At 49.4% G+C, this 22522-nt stretch overlaps 1 protein-coding gene and 1 pseudogene across 1 annotated transcript in view; one reads left to right on the top strand and one right to left on the bottom strand.

Moving 5' to 3' along the window:
• Positions 1–22522, top strand: part of LOC147610363 (glutamate receptor 3.3-like) — a 34482-nt gene that overhangs the window by 6475 nt on the left and 5485 nt on the right. The gene's annotated exons all lie outside the window — the stretch shown is intronic.
• On the bottom strand, positions 12575–15827 carry LOC147610364 (uncharacterized; annotated as a pseudogene).

Here is a 22522-nt window from a genome sequence, read left to right on the forward strand (position 1 = left end):
CTGATGTTGGTAGTTCTTGTGTTCGTCAGTCAGAGGAAGCTGAACAGGTCACTTATGCTCTGATGTCTCGTAGTGTTCGGGACATAGAACCTCCAGTAGATGAGGATGTTCTTTCCACGGGGACCTTTCGGAAAGCTAGGCAGGTGCCAGGTGCTTACTTGCAGAAGGAGGTGGTTTCTCCAGGCTTTGTGGTTCTGGATTCAGAGGGGGTGGTTGACAGGTTTCATCAGGTTTCCAGGACTTGTTTGTGCACCGTAACAGGTGTTGATCCTTGTGAGCAGTGTGATGTCTCTGTGACTCAGAAGCTGTATGGTTCATTGATCTGGTTGATGGACACCAGATTGGACGGGAGCTTCCTGATGAGGCGGTTGTGCTCATGGTTGCGGATGACTCTTTGGGAGGCAGGATTGCGTTTCCCGTGGTTTCTGCAGCATGCGAAGGATCAGGGATTCTTGTACACAGGAGGGGATTGTTGGATGGAGTCCGACTCCACGGTTGGAGTGACTCAGTTTGGGGAAGAGATCCGGACACGAGGAGATCTACTTATGGCCCAGGAGCAGTTTTACGGAGCAGTTGGAGACAGTCATCTTTTGCCTTGTCGAGATTAGAGGCAGAGTACCGGGCTGTTTGTGATGCTGCTTGTGAGGTGGTGAAGATGCAGAGGTTGCATGGCAGGTTTGGGCTTCCATTGGAGGAACCCATGATCATCCAGAGGCAATTTGTTCGTGAACAGATCGTTGCTGATGACATCTTGCTGGAGTTCTGTTCGTCGACGAAGGACAGTACGGTGGACCTCTTCATGAAGTCGCTATCTCAGGAGTTGCTCAGGCGGCACCCCAGCTCCCAGTGGTTGGTTACACAGCCAGGAGCTGAGAGGAGGTGTTAGAAGTCATCTCCTGTCCAGTTTTATACACCAGGGCCTTTGTTGTGGGTGTGCCCACCCTTATCACGTGTTTTATCATTTTTCCTCACTCCCCGCATTTTTCCCCTATTTTTTTCCATTTTTCTGTGGCTTGGGAGGCATCCCTGAGGCGGCTGGAGGATCAGTAGCTGGCCGACTGCCTAGACATCAGTCGTGGACCTCTGTGATGATGGCCGACTGGATGTATGCAGTCGTGGGCCTCATCTGCTTTCTGCTGCTGGCCGACTGTTGATGCAGTCGTGGAGGCCTTTTTCAGCAGGCCGACTGCCTATCTGGGGGCATATAAATAGGCCCCCAGCCCCATACCACTCTTTGTATCATATCGGGATCTTCTTGTGTATATCAGAGCAGAGTTACACGCCTACATCTCTCTCTCTCTTGTGCTGTTTTTCTACCTGCGTTTTTTGCTCGTGTTCCCAGATCTGGTCATCATCACCGCTGCGTATTCTGACAGAAGCCATGGTGCCATTTAGTGAAAAACGCCTAAGCGTCCTTCTTCGGGCATGGGAATACGGTCAGCAGAGCTGAGGCTAACAGTAGACAACCCATTGTGTGGAATGACTTGATCTTGGATGGGTATGGTAGACCTCTTGGGGCAGCTATGCATATCAGTGGGCTGGATGGGAGACTCTTCTCCCCATAGTGCTAGATTGGAAGAGGCTTAAAAGCCTCTTCCGATCCAGTGGGCTGGATGGGAGACTCTTTTCCCCACAGTGCTGGATTGGAAGAGGCTTAAAAGCCTTATAGAGGATGAGAAAGGGGTACTTACACAACATTTGAGGGGCACTAGTTAGAGGATTGTGCAAAAAGGGGTGCTTATGTTGGGGTAAAGGCATAATGCCCACCCTTATAGTGTGTACAAGCCCATAAGTTATAGTACATAGTACACTTAGTACTTTTAATGTACTAAGTGCACTATGTGTACTAGTGCAATATACATGTGTGATAGGGGAGTCACACACTCACACTTGGTGAGTTGACTTATCCCCACAACTCTCTCTCTCTCTCTCTCCCTTGTTGTTTCTCTGTGTATGTCTCCCACATGAACTCTAACCTAACCCTAATTCATCTTCTCCCATTCAACTGGTATCAGAGCTCCATTCAGTGCAAGTAGATTCTTCCCTGGTCCTTTGTTGTCTTCAAAGTCTCCAGCCAATCCAGAAGCTCCAACTCGTTGAAGAAAGCACGGTGACCAGCATCTGTCCAGTGGCGCTAGAGGGAGGTTTGCCCAGCCAATCAGGCGCATACCCAGGCATTCAGGCGCATACCCAGGCGGGTGCCCGTCAACAGCACAGTCGCTTCTGGCCTCTTCACACACAGGCTGCGCCCAACAGGAGAAGAACCAGCAGGCAGCGCAGCAGGTAGTCTACGCTGCCCAACAGGCAGCAGCCACGCTGCATAGCTATCCGGCGCAGCCAGTCGCCTACAGCTGCCAGCCAGGCGCCTACGCCAGCAAGCAAGCGTGAGCGAAGAAAAGGCCAGCGCATTCACTTGGCTACCTGCGCTAGGCGAAGCCAGGCGAACACGCGTATGAGCGCTGGAGGCAGACGGGCGTCAATACAACAGGCTCTTCATGACTGTCCCGAGCAAGTCCATCGGAGCCAAAACATGTGAGCGTTGAGCGAAGGCGTTGGCGAACGTGGGCAAGCGTGTCAGCGCATCGTAGCGAACCACACAACTAGCCGTGAGACGTCACCTTCTCTAAGGCGCCGTCTACTGTGTAGCACAGCAACGAGTGGCGTCGTCAACAGCACATTCTACGAGCACCTGCAATCAGCAACGAGCACCTGCAATCAAACATTCAACGTGTCTGCAATCAGCAACGAGCACCTGCAATCAAACATCACCAGCAGCAGCATCATCTATACAGCAGCACCAAATTCATCACCCCCCTTTCCTGCAACAAAAAATCAGAAATCAAGGTATTCTGCTTCAATCTTTTTTGGGATTTGCAATTGAGCAAGTACAATCATCAATTGAGCAGGTACAGGTGTCGAATTGCTCAATTTTTGAGCAAAATTGGCAAAATTGGGTGACATTGGTCACAATCAGGATCAATTTGCAGGAAATTGGATGTCGAAATTTGGGGTTTTTGATGTAATTGTGCAATTAAGCACTCATACATGCTGTATGATGTGAGAAATCGCACATTTGGGCAAATTTGCAGCAAATTGCAGTGCAAATCAAGGGGCTTTTGTGCCGATTGGATTGATTTGCATGCAGGCAATCGCATTTGATGCTGTGGATAATGTGTTGATGCCTTACAAGCACTCAATGTGCCTGTAAATCAAGGGGCTTTCATTATTTGGATGTATATGTGGCCAGTGGGAAGAATCGTGAACACTCTGGATGCCTTCATGTGCGTCAATGTACCATGTATGATCAGCAATTGATCTAATCAAGGGGCTTTTCAAGATTTTATGCTTGTTGAGCTCGGCAAAGCAGCAGGCAAGACATTTATGCCTTGAATCCTTAGAAATCAGCTTGAAGTCAAGGGGCTTTTGCCCAATTTCTGTTCGGAACTGTTGTATGCAGTATTCGGGACTGTAAAAGTCTGATTTTCACTCACTTGGACAGCCAGGAGAGCATTTATTGCTACTGTACCTGCTGGTACAGATTTGGCACAGCTTTGTGCAAGTTTTGGCATGGCTGTACACTGATTTGAGTGAGAAAAAGGTTCAATTTCAGTTGCTGTACTTGCCGGTACAGGTTTGGTACATCATTTATGAGCAATTGGTACTGTTTTACAGTACTTTGGAAGGGCAATAGAGCACATTTAAGGTGCTGTCCAAAATCTGCAGCAACCAGATTTTGGTGATTTCATCACATAAAGTGGGAGAAAAGTTGCATTTGTGCTTCCGTAGTGGGAGATAAAGCTTGGGAGAACAACTGTGAGCACTTTGTGTGCTTTTGGTGCAGTGTTTGCACATTTTGCAGGGAGTCAGGCATTGACAGGTTGCATATTGCTATGGCAACCACAGGTGAGAGCTCTTCATTGCTTCACATCAAGAAGCTTGAAGGCTCGCATAATTATGATATTTGGCAAACCCAGTGCTATAATGTGTTGCTCCAGAAAAAGCAGCACAAGCCTATCAAAGAAAGGGGTGTAATGCCCGCTTCTCTTACTGCTGAAGAGTGGGAAGATATGGATGAGCTGGCAAGATCTACTATCATGTTGTCTGTGTCAGACTCATTACTTTTCAGCATTCGTGAAGAGAAGACAGCTTGGGGAATGTGGCAGAGATTGCAGGACTTGTATGCCCAGCAAAGTGCCTCAAGCAAAGTGTATTGGTTGAAGAAACTCACAGGTCTTCAGATGAAGGAAGGGGCGTCTATGACAGCCCATCTAAATGAGTTTAATGGTATTGTCAGCCAGGTCATTAATCAAAAGTTGGCAATGGACGATGAGTTCAAAGCCACTTTTCTGTTATGCACTTTGCCAGAGAGTTGGGACACATTCAGGACAGCCACTAGCAATTCGCATGCTATGCTGTCATATGCAGATGTTGAGGGTGCTCTTCTTCAAGAAGAGATGAACAGGAAAAACAACTCTGATGGAAAGTCCAATGCAATGAATGCACGTGGGAGATCCCAGCAAAGGGGAAAAAGCCAAGAAAGGGGAAGGAGCAAGTCTCGCTCCAAAAAGGATTTGGAATGCCATTATTGTGGCAAAAAGGGACACATTAAAAAGCAATGCTACAAATGGAAAAATGATCAAAAGGAAAAGGGAAAAGGCAAAGACAAAGAGAAAGATGAAGCCAAAGATGTAAAGCCAAAGGGCAAAAGTGGAGTCAAGATTGAAGAAATCAATGTGTCACATGCAGGTGGCAGTGAGGATGAGGTCCTATTTATGTCTTCACTTGATGCCCATTCACTTCTTACAGGTGCTCATGGTATGCACTCATGGATCATTGATTCAGGTGCCTCCTTTCATGTCACAGGTTGCAGAGATTTGTTTGTCAGGTATACTGCTGGCAATGAAGGAGTGGTTTATTTGGGTGATAACCATGCATGCAAGATTCTTGGCAGAGGTGATGTGAGGCTTGTGTTTTCAGATGGCTCACAGCTTATGCTCCATGATGTCAGGCATGTGCCTGAGATCAAGAAGAATCTGCTTTCTACACTGGACAGCTTGATGATGCTGATTATGTTACCACATTTGGTCGTGGAAAGTGGAAAATTAGTAAGGGCTTACTGGTTGTTGTCAGAGGCTCTAAGGTGGACACTCTTTATTTCATGCATGCAGGTGTTTGTCACCATGCTAATGTAAATGCAACCGAGCTGCCGGAAATTTCTATGTGGCATAGTCGATTGGGACACATGAGTGTCAAGGGAATGGAGCAATTGTCTCGTTTGGGTTACTTGTCTTCTCTAAAGTTTTCAAGTTTTCAGTTTTGTGAGCATTGTATATATGGCAGGCAACTGCAATGCCCTCACAAGAAAGCTCTTGGACAGAAAGATGCTCAATTAGAGCTTGTGCATACAGATGTATGTGAGATGCCTCAGCTTTCTTTGGCAGGGGCAAAATACTTTGTGTCTTTTATAGATGATGCCACACGCAAGGTGTGGGTCTATCCTCTTCATTTGAAGAGTGATACATTCTCAGTGTTTGAGAAGTTTGTTGCTCTTGTTGAGAATCAAACTGGCAAAACACTGAAGGCTTTGTGTTCCGACAATGGTGGAGAGTATATGTCCAAACAATTTCAGGACTTTTGTGATGCTAAAGGCATCAAGAGGGAGCTCTCTACTCCTTATGATCCTCCACAAAACGGGACAGCAGAGAGGATGAACAGGACCATTCAGGAGAAGGTCCGTTCTATGTTGTCACATGCTGCGTTACCTCATGGTTTTTGGACTGAAGCTGTTATGACAGCGGTTCACCTTATAAACAGGTCACCTAACACGAGGCTTGGTGGGAAAGTGCCAGAAGAAGTATGGACAGGGAAGCCTCCATCATACAAGCACTTGAGAGTGTTTGGTTGCGTTGCGTACGTGCACATACGCAGGGAAATGTGCACCAAACTTGATCCTAAGTCTCACAAATGCATATTCCTAGGATATGGTGACAGAGGTGAAATGGGGTATAGACTTTGGGATCCCGTGAATAAAAAGATTATACGCAGCAATGATGTCATTTTTGATGAAACATGCATGTATAAGGAGCCTGCAAAGCAACAGGAGCCTAGCAGAGTCATCTTTGATGATGATGGACATCATGGACAACAACAAAGGGCTGTAAATCAGCCATTACAGCAGGAAAACCAACCCTTAAATGGTGCTGAAAATGGTCCAAATGGACAGCCAGAGATGGCAGAAGATATCCCTATGGATATACCACAGTTAGAGGAGATACCGGGCATGATTTTTCAGCCTTATGGCATGGAACAGGAGCCACCAATGGGTGATATGCAGGCTGGACAGCAACCTGCAAATGATGGTCATTGGGTATGGAGGTCCACTAGACCCTCCAGAGCCCCTGACAGGTTTGTTCCAGGGGTTGACTACTTGATGCTCACTGACTGTGGGGAGCCCTCATGTTATAAGGAGGCTTTACAGAGGGCAGACAAGGCTCTTTGGGAGCGTGCCATGAAGTCAGAGATGGATTCTCTGCACAAAAATGGAACATGGAAGTTGGTGCATTTGCCTGCAGGCAAGAAGGTTTTGCCATGCAAATGGGTTTACAGGCTCAAAGTTGCACCAGATGCTAAGCCAAGATACAAAGCCAGGTTAGTGGCTAAGGGCTTCAAGCAGGAATATGGTGTGGACTTTGATGAGATCTTCTCTCCAGTGGTCAAAATGACCACACTTAGAGCTGTGTTAGCTTTGGTTGCGCATGATGATCTGGACTTGATTCAGATGGATGTGAAGACTGCTTTCCTTCACGGTGATCTCCATGAGGAGATATATATGCAGCAGCCAGAGGGTTATGCAGTAACTGGAAAGGAGAAGCTTGTATGCAAGCTGAAAAAGAGTCTTTATGGGCTCAAACAGGCACCAAGGGAATGGTATCATAAATTTGATACATTCACGAAATCCCAGAAATTCAGGAGAAGTGACATAGATCACTGCTTGTACACCAAGAAAGCTTTGGATGGCAGTCTATTGATCCTCATCTTGTATGTTGATGATATGTTGATTGCCGGGAAATCTCGTAAGGAGATGGATACCTTGAAGCAAAGGCTGCATCAAACCTTTGATATGAAGGATTTGGGTGATGCAAATCACATTTTGGGTATGCGGATACTTCGGGACAGAAATCAGCATGTGTTGTATTTGTCTCAGAAGGAATACATTGGCAAAGTCTTGCAGAGGTTCAATATGGACGGGGGGAAGAAGACTAGTACTCCTTTGCCTCCATATGTGAAACTTAGTGCTATGGACAGCCCACAGTCGGATAGTGGCAGGGCTGATATGGCCAAGATTCCGTATGCTTCAGCTTGTGGCAGTCTCATGTATGCCATGGTTGCTACTAGGCCGGACATTGCATTTGCAGTGTGAGTGGTTTCTAGATACATGGCCAACCCTGGCAAGAAGCATTGGGAAGCAGTGAAAGGTGTCATGAGATACCCGAAGGGCACATAGGATATGTGCATTTGCTTTGGCAAACAGGATGCATTAGTGCATGGTTACACGGATTCGGATTATGCCGGTCATCCAGATAACCGGAAGTCTACTACCGGTTATGTGTTTACATTCACAGGAGGTGCTGTGTCATGGATATCCAGGATGCAGAAGTGCACTGCCTTATCTACTACAGAGGCCGAGTATATTGCAGCCACAGAGGCTTGCAAGGAGGCATTATGGCTATCTCGGTTAGTGGTTGATTTGGGTTATACAGGGGATATTCCATTGTTGCATTGTGACAGTCAGAGTGCCATCCAGTTGGCAAAGAACCCTGTCTTTCATGCAAAGACGAAGCATGTGGATGTGAAGTATCACTTCATCAGAGAGGTGATAGAGAACAAGCAAATTCAGCTTGTTAAGATTCATACGGATGACAACCCGACAGATCTGTTGATAAAGAGTTTGCCTCCGGAGCGGTTTGCTCATTGCAGACACTTGATGGGCATTGGATGAGGCCAGTTTCAGCCTTGATATGGCCTTGTATATTATCATGTACATGCTGATTTTTTCTTTTCCTTTACTTAAGGGCACTTTGCCTTTAAGTGGGAGGTTGTTGGGGTAAAGGCATAATGCCCACCCTTATAGTGTGTACAAGCCCATAAGTTATAGTACATAGTACACTTAGTACTTTTAATGTACTAAGTGCACTATGTGTACTAGTGCAATATACATGTGTGATAGGGGAGTCACACACTCACACTTGGTGAGTTGACTTATCCCCACAACTCACACTTGGGTTTAGGATTGATCGTGCGATTGAGTTTGGGTGGTCCAGACGCCCACGACTACGGAGGAGGGCATCCCAGCATAGACGGAGGTTGCAGCGGCAGATTCGGATTATTCTTGCGAGGCATGCGAGACACCCAGTCAGGGTGCTGACCACAGAGGATATTGAGGAGATCCGCCAGTGTCCGATGCGGCACATATTATGAGATGGAGGTACCTCCATAGTGTACCTTCCAGTTCCAGTTTCATTTTCTAGGTGCCAGTAGTATCATCTTTATTTTTCATTTTCTGGGTTTTTTTATCCAGACATTGTATCAGATCCACCATGATGTAACTTTTGGTCTCATAGGTCATTATGGCCTTTTGAAGACGTTAATATAACATTTCATTTCATTTCATTTCATTTCTCTCTCTCTCCCTTGTTGTTTCTCTGTGTATGTCTCCCACATGAACTCTAACCTAACCCTAATTCATCTTCTCCCATTCAGCTTACACAGCGTTTGAGGGGAACTAGTAAGAGGATTGTGCGGAAAGGGGGTGCTTACACAACATTTTAAAGAGAATGCGGGGGAGAGGGAGAGCTTGAGTTTCTTGCAAGCAAACACACATAAGAGAGAGATGGATGGCTGAATTTTCTCCTCACCCAAAGACTTTTCTTCTATGATCAGCATAGAAACTAAATCCCAAAAGTTGGGAACATTCTCCCCGAGTGCAGTAGAGGTCTTGAATGGCTTGTACTCTTTGCCAAGCCCATTCAGACAGACACTCACTAAATCATCATCCTCCTCCGATACATTGATAGACCCAAGGGATTCTACCTGAGTGCAATAGACGTCTTGAATGGCTTGTACTCTTTGCCAAGCCCATTCAGACAGACACTCACTAAATCATCATCCTCCTCCGATACATTGATAGACCCAAGGGATTCAACAATGCCCTTGATCTTTAAAGCATACTCATTGATAGACATGCTTTTCTTCTCCATAGTATGCAGCTCTTGTTTTAGCTGTAGATTTCTTTTTTTTTTTTCCGGGAAAAAGATGTAGAGAATCCTCTGCCAAATCTGTTGAGCCTTTGAGCAATCCCAAAGGCAATGTCTCTGAGTCTCCGGGGGTGGTTGCACCGCGGGCAAGCCACTGGTCGACCATCAACTGCCAACCAAGTACCGACTGCTAAACTCCTATGTGCCATCAACCAAAGAAAGAGGGAGATCTTTCTTGGCTGAAAATTGTCCCACAATCTCTTCTAGAAATCTGAAAGGAAACACTGTGAGAGGCCTTGAGACTGCCAATGTGTTGCTGCTGCCAGTGTGCCATCTATCTCGGGCATCTGGATCTTGCGGCCTAGCCGTGCAATATATGCGAAGAAGGGGGCATCCAGAGTCTCCTCCCGATCACTGGATCATGCCAACTCCATTGCCCGGATCCCATTGTAGGCGCGTGAGAGGGCGGCACTCCCATATCCATAGCTGCCATAATCTCTCCTTGGCCACCTTGGTCGGTGCTGGATCGATATGCCAATCCCGTGCCCGAAAACCAATCACCCTCACCCTCTGCAAGGTGCAGCCACTAAAATCCTCCAAAGGAAGCTCAGATCTGTCTAGTCTGCCATGGGATCCAATCGAGAAAGTGAGCAGACCACTGTCCTCATCTGCTCCGTGGACCGCGACTAGGATATCATGCCAGGTAAATACGCCAACCACACTGGGGGAGTAAGCCACTCCTGAGGGATAGCTGAGTCGATGTCGATGCTGAGCCTATCTCTACCCCGGATCCATGTCAGGCCTCTCTCCTGCACCTCTGGGGGTAACTACCTGTGGGCGATCCAATCTCCAAGAGACCTGGCTGGTCCCATGCTCAAGGCGCCCCAAGAAACATGCGGTCGGGTCCCTAGCATGTGGCCACTGGATAAACGGATCAAGGGGTTCCAGACCAAAGGCTTCCAAAGCCGCTCCTCTGATGCAACTGGCCTAAGGTGCTCCCAAGCACGAAGTAAGCTGGTTGCAAATGTGTCCTCAAAAGCCAGGCTAAAACCATGGGCTCGCATCTCTGTGAAGATCCACCGAATACTCTGCAGCCTAGGGCCCCCAAGACTCATAGTGCAGGCTGAAATCCAGGCAACAGAAAATCCTTCCAGCGCTCACCATCGGGAAGGAGGCCTCTAACAATCAATTTACCCAGCAGGGCGCAGCTCTAAATAGCCAGGTCAATGAGGCCTAGCCCCCCTCTGCGACGAGGCTGAATAATCACTCTCCATGCCACCTTGGCGGATGATATCCTCCTTTATTTGGTTTTCTCTTCTTGGTGGCCTTGCCACCAACCAGTGGAGATCGATCGTCAGTGTTAGCCTAGCACACCCGAGACGTGTAGGAGCCAAGCCCAAGAAAATGGATATTGGTGATTTTGCCGAGCTCACCAATGAGGGCTTCCTAGAGCAAATCTCAAATCTGTCCGCATGTGGGGCGGCTCCCTATGATCTTGCAAACCAGGGAAGAGGCCGCAAGGGAGGCGACAGTAGAAGCCAAGAGCTGGAGGCCCGCTTTGGAAAAATAGCAAGGGGCGGCACCCTTGGTGAGGGATGACGGAGCAGCTGCCATTGAGTTCTCTTGTAAGGGTAGACACCAGAGAAGCCGACTCTTGCCAAAAGAAAAAGCACACCACCTGAGCAAAGAAGCTGCAGGAGAGAGGGGAACGATGGGTGGAGGAGAAATCTAAAGCGGAGGGAAGGGAGAGCAGAGGATGATAGCTCGAAGAGGAGAGAAGGGGCGGCGGACAGAACAAAGGAGGCAGTGCGAAGGGGCATATAGGCAGACGGAGAGGGGGCAGGGAGTCAGGCAGTACAAGGGGAGGCGGGAGCAGTGGAGGAGGGCCCCGGATGGGGGGGGGCGGGGTTGTTGTTGTTGTTGTGGAGTGGGGGCTAGGGGCAGTGCATGGAATGATGGGCTACGCAAGGGTGAAAAAGGGTGAGCAGTGAAGGAGAGGGGGCGGAAGTAGCGGGGGAGGCAGAGGCGAAGAAGGGGGAGGCAACGGCCCGGAGCAAGGAAGGGCGACGGCTATGGTGAGGACAGGCCCAGGCATGCAGCAACGGGGGGAGCTCCAACTCGATTAAGAAAAAGACCTGGTTTGAACTCCTCTTAGGTGGTCTATGAACTTGTTGTTTTGTGCTACACTTGAAAGGACTGTGAGCCACTGTCGAGTTCTGCAACCATTCCATGCTCCATTGACCTATAGTAATGGCTTATTGACATTGTAATGTATAATTACTTTCCTGTTCCTTTCCATAATGCATAGCATGGAGAGCCATGGCTTGTGCCTCTTTTAAGGCTTTTAATTGCAGTCTCTGTGTGTGCATCGTGGGTTACTGGAGAGAAAAGAGTTTACATATTTATAGTTCCACAATTAATACAAAATCATGGAGTGTTATTGCATTTGTGTTTTCAAGTGTTTCAAAAGAGAACCCATCCCTCTTGACCGCTTCGATAAAAATTAGCCACCTGTCCATAGAAAATCCAAAAAGAGTTTCACAACCCTCCTGAATTCCAATTGTGCTTCTAGTGTCCTGCTCATAGATACGTCCTGTTTAGGATCAAGTCTGAAGATATACCTTGCAGACAGCCTCTCTACAAAGATGAGCTAAGGCATGGGTAATTATCATCCAGCCCCAAGCAATGTTACTAGTCCATGATATATACCTTCATAAGATCAGAAAAATCTGAACTTACGAATTGAGAGATTTGAAAAAGAAATAATAGTGAAGAAGGACAAAGACAAAAACAAAGCATTTGGAAGATCAAAATTAAATAAACTAACAAACCTAGCTACTAAGGAGAGGAAATCAAAAGATAATATCAAACGAAGATTTTTAATTAAGACATTAACCAAAAAACGAAACAAAACAAAAAACAAAACAAAACAAAAAACAAAGAACAAAAAACAAAAAACAAAACAAAACAAAACAAACAAGCAAAACAAAACAAAACAAAAAACAAAAAACAAAATAGCAAAACAGAGAACTGTAAACTCTAGACCTAAAGCACTAAGAGCTAGAACCAAACATTAAGCTAAACTTTAAAAAAGACTTTGATTCAAAAATGCAACCATTAACTCCAATGTCTGTCCAAACATGAAGTGTAGGTTCATCAACTCTATCATGCATAGCGCGGACAATAAGCTATGACATCCCTACTCACGTCATCAGTGCCCAAGAGTAGGTGTAGGTTTGTATAAGGATAGTCCGAAAGAACATGCTTTATAAAACCAGCGAACTGAGTTTCTATCACTCTGCGGAGGTGATGGGCATACTCAGCCATGATAGAGACTAGCACTCAAAGTCTGCTCTAAGGTATAACAACAAACAATTACAAAACATAGGAAAGAACCAAACCAACAAGCTAGAGCAAGAAAGAAAAGACTAAACAAGGCCTACTCTAAGTTAAAACAACAAACCCTACTCTAAGCTAGAACAAGCCACTTTTACAAAAAAGAGCATTGAATTATGAATTAAGTGGGCTTTTCAGCTCCCCACTTCTATAAAACTTACGCCTTATCATTTTAAACATTCCAAAAGCTGAAATACCAAAGATAAACTTACAACGATTCATGAAAGAATGAACCTTTTTCAAAATCTTATTGAAACTATAACCTTTTTCGATAAGCAGCAAAATAAGATGGCATGATTGAGAGATAAAGGCAAATTTAGTAGAGCAAAGACGAGAGAATCTAAAAAGTTGAGAGCAGATAACACCATACTTAGCTGTATCAAAAATATTGGAAGAAAAATGTGGCATCCGAATGATCTTTAAGCTAGCATATTCAAGTTGTAAGCGTTTGTCATAAATATCTACTATGAAGCCTGAAGATGATTGAGTGATCTTTAAGGTCTAAAAAAGCAGAACTATCGCTATTCGACGTGCAGTTAAGTTCGCAAAATTCCTTGGGATAGATCCCTCCACCTAAGGAATTTAGATTGATATACAAAAACTCTTGAAAGGAAGGAATGTCGGGAACGAAGAGGTTATCTACAAAACGTCTCACATTACAATGTTTGTGAAGAAAGACAGGACAAGTATTAGCAGAAATAAGGCGTTCCATAAAATCAAACTCATAAGTAAAAAGATAAAAATTAGCAAGAAAGACAGCACAATTGGTACCCATGGGAATACCAATTGCTTGCTTAAATAAAGAGTCGCCTAAGGATATATAAAGGTTATCTAGGAGAAAATCTAACCAAGTACAAATGTCATCTTTGTCTACAATTTTGGTGAAAGTTTTCTTTCTCTTATCTACATCTTGATTTTTACTTTTTAACCAACAAAAATCAAAATGCAAAGCTGACTTTTCTACTAATAAAGCCTTGCATCTATCCTTTTCTAATCTATAGGCAAAAACTTTCGTCAATAAGGGATCTAATTGTAACATGCGGAAGCTCTGTGGGAGTCTTCTTTCAGCCCTAAACACTCTTGAGAACCATCTGATGCAAAAATGCAGGTATAGAGAGAGAGAGAGTAGAGAGAGAGAGGGAGAGAGAGAGAGAGAGAGAGAGAGAGGTGCTGGAAAATTCAGTATATTCTATGGTACAAAAAGGTACCTAAATCTGCAGCCATGGGCTGCCTTCATAAAAAGGTGGTTAACACCAAAATCTGTCCCATATGGGACCTCTAATGATCCAAACCCCTAGTGGGAGTGAATGCCTAGAACAATGAGCAAGTGGGCCTATTTATAGCCCTTGGGATCCTTGGGGAACTGGCCGACTGCTGGTCGGCCAGCAGCCTTGCCAGAAAATACCAAAACGCAAGTACTTTTATTAGATGCCCTTGTCTTTATGATGCGCTTCAGCCCCTGGCCCCTCTGGAATCAGCCGACAGCCCTTATCTGGATCATGCGCTTCAGCCGTCTGCTTCCCTCCATGATCCCACTTGTCCTGCTCCACCTCAGATGCTACACCTGAAGCTCCTACATTCTGGTTCTACCTATCTTCTACTGGTTCATGGTCTTTATCTGTTTGCCCCCTTCTGGATTTAGCCTTGAGAAGGTCCATGGCATTGCTTATGCACATGACACTAATCCTTACACGTAAGTCTTCCAAGTCTAGTTTGGTGTATAAGGTCGTGAGTCGAAGGTTTGAAGGCATAAAGGAGACGACTTTTCAGCCAGGCTCCGAGAGGAGTTTAAGAATTTCAAGATGGGAACTACTCCTAGAGAGTCTTTTAAGACCCAACTCATGTATGTAGGCACGTTAGCATCTTTAAGAAGATTTTTGCAAAGGTCATGGACACTAGGTAAAATGTTACTAGTCCATGATACCTAGCTCTCCCATTATGGAGCTTCCGGATGGTGTCCTAATTTCTCAGTGGTGAACAAAGAAGACACACACATACACACACAGGTATGACTCTTTCAATCTATGCTAGTGGATCACATATGATCCATATGATAGTACCAGAATGCAAGGAATGGGACTTTCGATTGGGAGCCTGATGCATTTACTCTCTCAGCAATCCACACACACACACACATGCACACATGGGGAGAGAGAGAGAGATTATATTAAAGTCTACAAAAATCCCAAAGGGTTTATGAGACCAAAAATGATACATACGATCCATGAGTAAATTGAATGTCAAAAACACACGAGCGAAAAAAAATTGTCTGCTGCCAAAAGAAACAAGGCTGGCATAGTACATGAGCCATGAAATGAGCAGAGATCATCCTATGTCACCCTCATGGAGTATAGGGCATAAATGTTGACCTTCCATGGTGATGTATCTTATGGCACTGAAGTATGTCCCAGTTCTGGAGCTGGCGAGTGGAGGGTCTGCTCCCTAGAAACAAGGCGTCTCTCTCTCTCTCAATGTACACTGTCTGAGGGATGGTAAGATTGGATATGCTGTCTGCTCTCTATGCTCTTGTCAGGCCTTTTTTTTGGGGTGGGGAGGGGGGGCGATGTTTGTCGTCACATCTTTCTAGTGAGGGACCAAGAAATCTGTAATATAGGTCTCAGTAGTGTCATCCTGATCCCTCCTTTTTTAATGTACCCTTATCACTGCCTCTCGGTAACTACAAAGCTCCAGCAGATTCCATACGTCTCTTATCACTGAAGTACATCACCTGTGAGTGGGAAACAAACCCATCCTTGAAGAGGCAATGGAATCTCCCCCATATCTCATAGTAAACTTGACATCTGAACAGGTAGTGCTCCTTTGTCTCTATCTCCCCATTTGTGCATAGTTTGCATATCCTCTCCTCTGAGGGGGCACCTTCAGATTTCCCTGATTGAATATCCAAAGGTGGTGGGAAGACACCCTCAGCTGACCAATGGAAATTATTGTAGCATGGGATAGGTTTCTGTAGAGATACCCTGGTTTCTCAATGAACCCATCCTCTTTGGCCCTCAAATGTTATCTTTTTAGACACAAGCTTTGTAAGGGCTGTCACCCATGTCTGACTTGTGTAAGAAACGAGAGTCCAGTACTCAAAGGAAGGGTAGTAATCCATCCGAAGGCCACACATATCTAACCATGCAGTAACCTGCGAGTACCAAGACCTGCTATGCCCATCCTGTGCAAGCTGCCAATAGAATTCCAATGCTAACTCGGGAGGCGGTTTCTGTCCAAACTGTACAAGTGAGATATGTAAATGATAGTCTGAAATAGTGCATCAAGAGCCAGCGGTATTGCACCAAAATTAGCCATAACTATCTCAGCCAACGAGAAAGAAAGAAAGAAGAAAAGAAAAATTTTGTAATTCTACAAAAGACCCAATGGGTCTGTGAGACCAACACATGTTACAAAAGTTCCATATGTAAACTGTGAACATGGAAACAAAAGTATCGAAAATGAAACGATTAGAAGACAGCTGTGGTGTGGACTAACCCAGGGTAGGGTTAAGGCTTATTTGGGGACCTCGAGGGTTCACATGTGGGCTAAGGGCGCTAGCAGGATGAGGTCTAGATTGGTTAAGAGCTTATAATTAATAGGCTAGGGCTAATAATGGTGAAAAGATTATAAATAAAGTAGAAAAGCTTATAAATGAAGCAAGAGCCAATAATAGCCAGGTAACTGCTCTATGAGTCACCTTGGGGGCACTTACGAGTTATTGATGTATCCACACGGGTGATGGTAGACAGGAGGGCTACCAGGGGCGTGCAAGACCTCATGGCCATGGAACAAGAAAAGGTGGGTGGTTCGGCCTAATGGTATAGGACGCTAGGTTGGGGCAATCAGTACCAAGCAGGCTCACGGCAATCAAACCTCAGGCTCGAGGTTGGTTTGAGTTACTGAACCTATGGTTGGGTGGTGAGTCACGAGCCATAATCTATCGCGGTAATGTGATGCGTATGATGTTGGGTCTATGAAACCTCATTAAGGTTTTGGTTCTAAGTTAGATGACCTTGGACGTGGTTTGTGGAGACCTTACATTGGTATCAAAGCATGGAATTGACAAGTGCTAGAACCTGAGACATGGAGGATGTACAAGAATAGTACCTTAAGCGGGCTGAATTTGGTAGAAATCCATGCTTTCTCTGCGTGGATGTGCAAGAAAAGCATCGAGAATAAGAGCCCCAAGCATGGATGTGCATAGGGCGTGAGAGGAGGAAATAGCAAGGCTTATGCAGGCTGTTGGGGCGAACATAGCCTGGACAGGTATATAGATGGAGGACTAGTGAGGTGGACGCAGATAGGCTGGATGCGCACATAGGGATGTAGGGGGTCAGCAAACTGACGACTTCGCCTGCGAGCTCCGCCTCTCCCCCTCCCCGCTGCTTCTCGCCGTCGCGCCCCCCTCTCCCCCCCCCGCCAGTCCCCCGCTTCTCCTCCGTCCTCTCCCCCGCCTCCCTCATTGCGCCCCTCCTCGCCATCTCCCCCGCCTTCTGCCTCGCATTCTCCCCCGCCATCGCTCCCCCGCCTCCTTTCCCCCCCGCCTTCTCCTCCTCCGCCTCCTTCCACGCTGCCTCCCCCGCCATCCCCCCCCCGCTTGCTTCCTTTCCCTGACATCTCTTCCCCCGCCTCTCTACCCCCCTCGCCTCCCTCTCCTCCGCCTCTCTTCTCTCCCCCGCCACCTCTCCCCCCTCCGTCTTCTCCTCCGCTGCGCGTCTCTTCCCCTCCGCCTTCTCCCTCTCCTCCCCTTCCGTCTCGCCCTCCCCCCACCGCTAGCTCCCCCCCGCCTCAGCTCCCCCCTCCCCCCCCGCCCCGCCCCCTCTATCCTGTAGCCCTCCGCCTCTCTTTTTTCCTCGCAGGGCTGTGTCCCTCCCGTTGGTGACCCCGGTTTCTGGCCTTTTCCCGATGGAGGACTCCATGGAAGCCGCTCCGACTACCCCTGCCGATTCCGGTCTCCGTCTGGAGTTCACAGCTGAAGATCTTCAGTTGTTTGTTTCCACAGTATCCGCTCTTGAGGCCTCCTCCTTGGTCTGCAAGATAGTGGGTAGCTGTCCGATGCGGAGAGAGCTTCGCGACCTTCTGCAAGGCAGCCTTGTTGGCGTGCCCGCCAAGATCGTTAGCGTAGATTTTTTGGGACGTGGCTACTACCAGGTGGATTTCGAGTCCCCCCAGGCAGCTCAGATGGTGCTGGCTCGGAGCCCCATTGCCCTCCGCTCATCCCGGGCGTTCCTGGCGCGATGGACTCATGGTTTCGACCCCGCTTCTGACCCGCTAGCAGGCGCGACAGGTTTCCCCATCACTATCTGCTTTCCTGGACTCCGTAGGGAGTACTTGCCCCTCTTGTCATCCATTGGCAAGGCGTTCGGGCAGGTGGTGGAGACGCCTCAGACAGCGGCTTCAGTGATTGCTCGGGCAGCAGGACTCCCGGCCATTCGTGTTGTGGTTCCGTCACCGGAGTCCCTCCCGAAGACGATCCTCCTCCCTTGTCTTTCTGGAGGACATCTGATACAGCGCGTGGAGTATTCGGGCCTCCCCGGCCAGTGTTACACATGTCGGGAGATGGGCCATCTCGCACGCGCCTGTCCCCACAAGGGGGTTCATCCTTCACGCTATGCCGCCTCTGGACCCCCTGCAGGAGACCCGAGGGGTGGCCATCCACCTCAGAGACCGGACATCCCTGGCTCGCCACAGCAGGCGCCATCATCTGACGAGCAGGCCCCGGCGGAGGATGCCACGCAGACCCAGGAGGCTGGCGGATGGCAGGAGGTTCGCCGGCGGAAACGCCCGGCCCGCAGGGACCGTTGCAGACGCCAGCAAGCAGCACAGGCTGGTGGATAGGCTGGCGGACAGGCGACTCCGGCTGGCGTGCAGGCACCTACCCGCACTTATGCTCCAGTCAGGGATAGGCGGCCAGCAGGTCCCACCCCGATGGACGAGGATTCAGACTCAGTGCCCATTGAGGCCGCTGGTGGAGCCTCCCACGTGGAGACCCCGCTCCCGCCTCCCCCCGCGGCGGGGGGCCCCGCCTCCTCCTTGGAGCAGATTCCTGAGGATCCCGGGCCGCACTCTGCGACCCCCGGCTCCCCTTCCCCTCACCCGGAGAGCACTCCTTCCACCCCCCCCTCTCCCCCCCCACCCCCCCCCCTCCCGCCTCCCCCGGCGGCCCCCCCTGACACCTATCCGCTGGCAGATGCCTCTCCATCCTCTCCTCGCTCTCCCCCCTCCTCGCCGCGAGCCCCCCTCCCTCCCTCGGCCTCTCCAGGATACTTCGCCAGACCACCCACTGCCCCGGGGCAGCGCAGCTGGGTAGGCCAGAGTTCAGTCCAGCGGCTGTTCCACCGCCACTCCGGGCCGGTGGAGATGGCAATCCTAGCTTCGCCCGCCACAGAGTTCTCTCCAGCCTCCCCTGGGGGGGCCCCGCGAGTGATGGGGCTACCAGTGGATTACGGTTTTTTCAGGTGCCTCCAGCTGGATGCTGGCCCGTTCGAGACACTGGTCGCGCCCTTACGAGTTTGCGTGGTGTGCCATCCCTCTCGTTCTCCTTCTGTGGTGAGCAGCATGGTGGCCTTCTCCTTTCCTCTCAGTGTTGCCTCAGACACAGCATGGGATTGCAACTCTGTAGAGGAAGTTTTGCGTGATTAGATATTGGAGTTTTCTCACCACTTCAGTGACTTGGGGTTCACAGACCTATTGCAGACCCGATTACACTCAGCCCGCATGAGCTTGTTTGGTATAGGAGATTGGCGGGCGGATCCGGTCCACACCTCAGTTGAGGCGGTGCTACTGATTCTCCTCCATGCCGCCCCGAGGGTGCAGCCTACCTTTAGATACATATATGCAGAGGATTGGTCTCACGCCTATGCCCTGGACAGGGCGAAGGTGGAGTGGGGCTGGACACAGAGACAGGTCACCCTCTTTTTTGGAGAGACTCCGCACCCGGACAGACAGTGACTATTCTCCCTCCAAGCCGGCGCCCAAGACTCACAGAGTGGAGGGCAGATCATCCGGACCGGCTGAGAGGGGTGAGCCAGTGGCGGCTGCTTCACTTGCCATAGCTCATCCATGAGGATCCTCTCATGGAACATCCAGGGTCTCGGTGGACATCGCTGCTACATTGGTCGGGGCAGACTTTGCCAAGAGATCCAGAGGGCTCTCGTTGGAGGACCCATAGATATCCTTTTCATCCAGGAGCACCACCTTTCTGCCGGGCGTACCTGCACCTGCGGGAAGATCTTGCCAGCCAGGAGTCACACTTTTTGGTCACCGGCATATGGCTCCCAGGGGAACCAGGGTGGAGTATGCATCTCAGTCAGCGAGCAGCTTCTATCCGAGGTTGTGGACTCTGGCACTCTGGTCCAGGGTCGAGCGCAGTGGATCATCCTTCGGGTTGGGGAAGACCGCATTGGCTTCCTCAACTTCTACGCCCCTAATGGGGCGACCGGGAGAGCCGAGTTCTGGAGCACCATTAGGCAGTCCCTCCCCTTGGCAGACCATTGGTGCCTAGGAGGGGATTGCAACATGCTGGAGGATGCAGAGGACAGGATGGGGGGCAGCCAGGAGACCATTCATGGGCCGGAGCTCGCTGCCTGGGAGGAACTAGTGCTGCAGGTGAGAGGCCAGGATCCGTGGACTCTCCCGGAGTTTGGCAGGTTGCAGGGGAGTCTATCTTTCTCGCGCTCGGATAGACGGGCCACAGGAGTTAACCTCTCCTGCATCGACAGGTTTTACATTGATGAGTGGGCTTGTGATAGAGGTGGCACTGTGGCCATACTTGCAAGCTCCTCGTTTTCAGACCACTTTCCAGTGCTTCTCCAGATCGAGGACCCTACGAGAGGAGAGCGGGGCCAGAGCGTCCGGATTCCAGATTGTCTCATAGAGGAGCCCGAGATTGCGATCAGAGTTGAGCAGGTCTGGCAGGAGCTGCAGTTCAGGAGAGGATCGGCAGCCAGCGATCTTGCCAGTGGCTTGCAGGAGATCAGTCGGATGCTCAGACAGGCTGCCTTGGACCGTCTGGAGACCTTCAGAGAGCAGGAGAGGAGCCTACGGAGGAGTCTAGCGTCCCTCCAGAGACTCCAGGAGAGGGATCCTACGAGCCCTTGGATCTCAGAGCAGATGGAGTCAGCTCGCACTGAGATCAGATCCATCGAGGAGAGGAGGGTGGAGTTCCGATTCCATGCTCGGGCTTCTTTTTGGACACAGGCTGGAGACAGAGTGACTCGAGATTTCTTTGAGGCGACAGGGCCTCGCTTCAGACGAGAGGGTCTCAGGCGTCTTCGACAGGCTGATGGCCAGGTTGTGGTGGATCCCCCCAGGGTTCGGGCGATAGCCACAGATTTTTACAGGGATCTTCTCTCTGCTGAGCCAGCAGATGACAGGGTGAGAGAGGCTCGGGAGGCAGTCTGGAGCTTCATGAGACCGGTTGTGCCGGCCCATTTGCAGCACTCCCTTCTCTCCCCCTTCTCGGATACGGAACTGGAGGAGGCTCTTCAGGCATTACCTCGGGACAAATGCCCAGGAGAGGACGGTCTCTCAGTGGCTTTCTTCCAGAGGTACTGGGGCCTCTTACATAGGGGCTTCAGATTGGCATTCCAGGAGATTATGGAGTCGGGAGTCATGCCGGACAGCATGGCAGAGGGGTTGATTCACTTGATCCCCAAAGAGGGAGGAGACAGACTGGAGATTAGACAGTGGAGACCGATCACCTTGCTAGGCACGGCCTACAAGGTCCTAGCTAAGGTGATCAGCAGGCGGCTTCAGCCTCACCTTCCGGACATCATCCACTCCACGCAGACAGGCTTCATCCAGGATAGGAGCATTCTGAATAACATTTTCTCTTTCTGGAAGGCTACGGCTTTGGCTAGATTTCGGCAGGAGGATCTGGCAGTGCTCCTTCTTGACTTCGAGAAGGCATATGATCGGGTGGACTGGGCCTTCTTGGAAGGCACTATGGAGAGGATGGGCTTCCCCCCTCAGTGGATCTGTGGGGTCTCTGCACTCTACACATCGGCTCATAGCCAGGTGCTGATACAGGGCGTGCGCGGAGAGAGGTTCTAGCTCTCGCGCTCGGTGCGGCAGGGGTGCCCCTTGGCGCCCTTCCTTTTTCTTTTTGTGGCGGAGGCCATGAGCACTTTTTTGACGGCACAGGATACAGGTTTGCGGGGCCTCCAGCTTCCCATCCGCACCTCGGAGGAGCTCCTAGACTCGGAGTTTGCGGATGACACTGCTGTCTATCTTCAGGGAGGTGAGGAGAACCTCCGCCGCTTCGCCTCAGCCATGGACAGGTTTTGCAGAGCTTCGGGCGCTTTGATCAACTGGCACAAGTCGTGTGGGTTGTGGGTCAGTTCTATGCCCCCCCCCCCGACTTGGAGGCCAGTTGATGGTTTTCAGTGGCTGCCCCCCGGCACTACAGTGCGTTATCTGGGATGCTATGTGGGCATTGACATATCTCCGGAGTAGCAGATAGCCCCCCTTCTTCTGAGCATTCGGAAGAAGCTTCTGTATTGGAGTACCGCTCGTCTATCTCTGGCTGGCCGAGTAGTTGTGGCCAACCAGGTTCTGCTTGCTACCATGTGGTACATCACTTCTTGCTGGGCCTTCTCTCGGGCGTGCATTGGCCAGGTGCAGAGGCTCATCAGGAACTTTCTTTGGTCCGGTGGCGACGGGCGGCCCGCCAGGGCCAAGGTGGCATGGGCTGTGATCACTCAGCCGAGGGAGAGAGGCGGCCTGGGCATTGTTGATCCTATTTGCCAAAGCCGAGCTTTGCTTGGCAAGTTGGTAGTTCGTGGCCTCCTGCCAGGCGCTGAGCCGTGGAAGGAGTTTCTTGTTTCCAGGATGCTCAGCCGCACTTTTATCCCTCCTTGCGAGGTGAGCTTTGT

This window comes from Cibotium barometz, chromosome 49 (assembly GCF_041138505.1).
Source record: "Cibotium barometz isolate CiBa-2024 chromosome 49, ASM4113850v1, whole genome shotgun sequence".
NCBI lineage: Eukaryota > Viridiplantae > Streptophyta > Polypodiopsida > Cyatheales > Cibotiaceae > Cibotium > Cibotium barometz.